Source organism: Ovis canadensis, chromosome 6 (genome assembly GCF_042477335.2).
Source record: "Ovis canadensis isolate MfBH-ARS-UI-01 breed Bighorn chromosome 6, ARS-UI_OviCan_v2, whole genome shotgun sequence".
NCBI classification, from domain to species: domain Eukaryota; kingdom Metazoa; phylum Chordata; class Mammalia; order Artiodactyla; family Bovidae; genus Ovis; species Ovis canadensis.
The window spans coordinates 100,974,127-100,979,088 of NC_091250.1; positions in this window are offsets into that span (position 1 = coordinate 100,974,127).

Sequence of the window (4,962 nt, forward strand, 5' to 3'; positions counted from 1 at the left end):
GCAAAGTGCAGAACGTTTCCAGATTATACAGTGTGTTTAGTATTGATTTGTCAGTGCTGTCACCCATCTTGTACACACACATCAATTATATTCTATGAGAAAGAAGACTAGTGTAAAACAATAGCAAGTGAGAGGCTCTTTTGTCTGCAGTCGCTTTGACACAAAATTAGAGATAAGGTGCCATCAACAAAATGGAGGGTTATGAGGTCACAACAATTGTGTCCCGCACAGAAACAGCAGAAACAATAAATGATCAACTGCAAATCAATGTAAATTATTTGGGGAAAGTTCTGGACTAAAATGGAAAAGCAGTAGAAATCCTGCAGTTTGCAAAGACTGAAGATGTGTGTTCTGATTTTTTTAGTGTAATGTATTAATTCTAAAGATATCAATTAATTTTGACTGGTTAATTGCATAATTTATGATCACTATTGCCATATTGATTATTTTGTCTGAACGATCTGCCTACTGATGACAGTGGGCAGTTAAAACAGAAGGAGACAATAGAGGATGAGATGGTTAGATAGCATCACTGACTCAATGGACATGAGTGTGAGCAAACTCTGGGAGATGGTGAAGGACAGGGAAGCCTGGTATGCTGTGGGCCATCAGGTGATGTTATCAGGTTGATCAGCAAACATAGGAAAGCCCACCATAGGGATCTCATGGCAGATGGCCTTGTAAGTGCTGTTGATTCTACCATGAGTTATAAAGCCTTTGGTTTTTGGATGATCTAGCATTGAGTGACTTTCAGTAAAATTGTTAATAATAATTCAGAATAAAACAAGAAATGGGCCTTATAAGGCACTGTAAAAAGCAATGTTTTTAAGATAACAGATGGTTACACACAGGAAACTGCTTTTAAATTGCTTTCAGAACTCACGGCCAGAAACTCCTGTCTGCTGGAGAGATAAGTGAAGACTTCATGAAAGAAATGCTTTGTCACTTGGATTTCACAAGTGAATTCAAGATTGGCAGAAGAACTTAAAGAGCACTCTGGGTAAAAGAAACCACATATGCATAAAAAGGGGGCATTCAGAAATATATTCTCTAAAAGATTAAGGAAGTCATTTAATCTGATAAGAATGGTGTCAAAATCACCGAAAGGGTAATGGTAGTAACTGTGGAACCAAAGAAAAGAGAATCTTCATTTTATTAAGAAATATGCTACCTCTTCATGGAAATGATTGTGGATTTTATTTCTGTAGAAAATGGAGAGTCACTGGTAATAAATAAGGAGCTATTATTTATCAGTAGTATTTAAAATACTCCTACACAGGAGAACCAATAGGTGTAAGGAAAGCATTCAGAGGTAGAACAGTAACCCATTAAGCTACTCACTGTTAGAAGCAATTACAGGCAAAAGGAAGATATTTTAATTTTGGGCATAAGGGATATGACCAATGTATAATTCATTGCCAACTATGATATGTTCTCCTTCTCCCCTCTAGTGTTGGGAGTGAAAACACAGAAGTAAATTTTCTTTCTGAATGTCTTAATAATAAACACTTGATAAGTTTATTTCCTATTGAAGTACTATCACTCTGCTCAGCTGTTAATCATGTTTTTAGGATTTGTTCTGCCAATATTTACCAAGAAGGTCATTCTGGGGGAATTCAGTTATACAGACAAATACTGGGTCCTAAGGTGTCTGGCTTTTTGTCATTGTATGTCCATAGAACCTGTTAGGGTATCAAAAATACCTTATTCAATTAGTTTAAAGTTATAGCATTAAAATTGAAGAGATTAAAAGATAACATTAAATGTCTTCCATATGGCATGTAGGAAGAAAGGATGGGTGATCATAAGCAATGATAACTATTAACACACTGACATCAGTAGGAATAGTTACATTTTACATACTTATTACTATATTCAGTCAGCTATGGAATATAATCATGACCATTCACACATGATGGCATAGACAAATGATGTTTACATTTACAAATGAAGACTTGTTTTGTAATTTGTAAGTATCAATAAACTGTTGAAAAAGTTCCAACTTTGTGATAATAAAATTTATTCAGCTGACCATGAACACTTTCACAATGAACCACAAAGGAGTGACAGTGTCAATCTGTAGTTTCTATGTCCAGTACAAAAGTAAGGTACAGATTTTGGAATTCCCAATCAATTCTCATACTCTGGATTATAATTTATAGTGTTTAACCTCTATTTGCTCTGGAAATGTAAAGTAAGTCTATCAGCAAAGAAACAGCATAGGTCATTAGGAGAAGATCACAATATCAGATAGCAAATTATAAAAGTAGTTCAAAATATCCAAAGACCTCAGGGGAATTTTATGTATTAGAAAATAATGTACCACTCTATTTTATGGAGAAAGAAGCTGCTGAATCTTTTCCATGCCACTTTCCTTATGCTTGATTCCTTCCTACAGTCCCTCTCCCTCCTCAATCAGAAGGAGCAAAGTGACAGATTTGAAGTAGAGTCCATTATGGGCCAGACCTTACCACGCACAGAGCTTACTTAAGGGCAGGACCCTGTCTTCTCTTCGATCTTCCTGATTCAGATTTTGTCAGGACCAAGTCACCAGGGAGGCTGATGTTTATCTTTCTCTAAGTCACTGTGTCTGGATGGGATCTGGAGGTCTCTTAGGGAGCCCTGACCATCCTTTCTCTGAATAGCACCCTGCAAAGCACACTGATAGGGCTACTTTAAAATTTAGGGGAAATGAAAGGGGTCAGGATTGTCTGACAAGCACAGTCTGCACGATGCATTCTAGACTTTTATCACTATTGCATAATGTCTTTGTGCTATTGCACTTACTGTTAGAATTTAACTCCAGAATAATTGTATGTTTACTGTGTCCTCAAGAGTCCTTCAATGAAAAGGAAAAAATGACAAAGCAGAATTTGATGGTTTATTTTCCTGCCCACAACCCCATTATAATATCAAAATTCATACTGGATCTCTTAGATATGTTCCATTTTGATAATGTTAATCCAAAATACTGTTAGTAAAAGATACTCTAATCTACCATCAGTCAATCAGTTCAGTCGCTCAGTCGTGTCCGACTCTTCACGACCCCATGAATCGCAGCACGAGAGGCCTCCCTGCCCTTCACCAACACCTTGACTTACTCAAACTCATGTCCATGGAGTCGGTGATGCTATCCAGCCATCTCATCCTCTGTCATTCCCTTCTCCTTCTGCCCCCAATCCCTCCCAGCATCATGGTCTTTTCCAATGAGTCAACTCTTCGCATGAGGTGACCAAAGTATTGGAGTTTCAGCTTCAGCATCAATCCTTCCAGTGAACACCTAGGACTGGTCTCCTTTAGGATGTACTGGTTGGATCTCCTTATAGTCCAAGGGACTCTCAAGAGTTTTCTTCAACACCCCAGTTCAAAAGCATCAATTCTTCAGCATACAGCTTTCTATACAGTCCAACTCTCACATTCATAAATGACCATAGGAAAAACCATAGCCTTAACTGGATGGACATTTGTTGGCAAAGTTATGTCTCTCCTTTTTTTTAAAAAAACTTTTTTTTTTTACTTTACTTTACTTTATAATACTCTATTTGTTTTGCCATATATTGACATGAATCCACCACGGATGTACATGTAATCCCAAACATGAACCCCCCTCCCACCTCCCTCCCCACAACATCCCTCTGCGTCATCCCCGTGCACCAGCCTCAAGCATGCTGTATCCTGCATCAGACATAGACTGGTGATTCAATTCTTACATGATAGTATACATGTTTCAATGCCATTCTCCCATATCATCCCACCCTCTCCCTCTGAGTCCAAAAGTCCGTTATACACATCTGTGTCTTTTTTCATGTCTTGCATACAGGGTCATTATTGCCATCTTTCTAAATTCCATATATATGTGTTAGTGTACTGTATTGGTGTTTTTCTTTCTGGCTTACTTCACTCTGTATAATCGGCTCCAGTTTCATCCATCTCATCAGAACTGATTCAAATGTATTCTTTTTAACGGCTGAGTAATACTCCATTGTGTATATGTACCACAGCTTTCTTATCCATTCATCTGCTGATGGACATCTAGGTTGTTTCCATGTCCTGGCTATTATAAACAGTGCTGCGATGAACATTGGGGTACATGTGTCTCTTTCCATTCTGGTTTCCTCGGTGTGTATGCCCAGTAGTGGGATTGCTGGGTCATAAGGTAGTTCTATTTGCAATTTGTTAAGGAATCTCCACACTGTTCTCCATAGTGGCTGTACTAGTTTGCATTCCCACCAACAGTGTAGGAGGGTTCCCTTTTCTCCACACCCTCTCCAGCATTTATTGCTTGCAGATTTTTGGATCACAGCCATTCTGACTGGTGTGAAGTGGTACCTCATTGTGGTTTTGATTTGCATTTCTCTAATAATGAGTGATGTTGAGCATCTTTTCATGTGTTTGTTAGCCATCCGTATGTCTTCTTTGGAGAAATGTCTATTTAGTTCTTTGGCCCATTTTTTGATTGGGTCGTTTATTTTTCTGGAGTTGAGCTGCATAAGTTGCTTGTATATTTTTGAGATTAGTTGTTTGTCAGTTGCTTCATTTGCTATTATTTTCTCCCATTCAGAAGGTTGTCTTTTCACCTTGCTTATATTTTCCTTTGTTGTGCAGAAGCTTTTAATTTTAATTAGATCCCATTTGTTTATTTTTGCTTTTATTTCCAGAATTCTGGGAGGTGGATCATAGAGGATCCTGCTGTGATTTATGTCTGAGAGTGTTTTGCCTATGTTCTCCTCTAGGAGTTTTATAGTTTCTGATCTTACATTTAGATCTTTAATCCATTTTGAGTTTATTTTTGTGTACGGTGTTAGAAAGTGATCTAGTTTCATTCTTTTACAAGTGGTTGACCAGTTTTCCCAGCACCACTTGTTAAAGAGATTGTCTTTACTCCATTGTATATTCTTGCCTCCTTTGTCAAAGATAAGGTGTCCATATGTGTGTGGATTTTTCTCTGGGCTTTCTATTTTG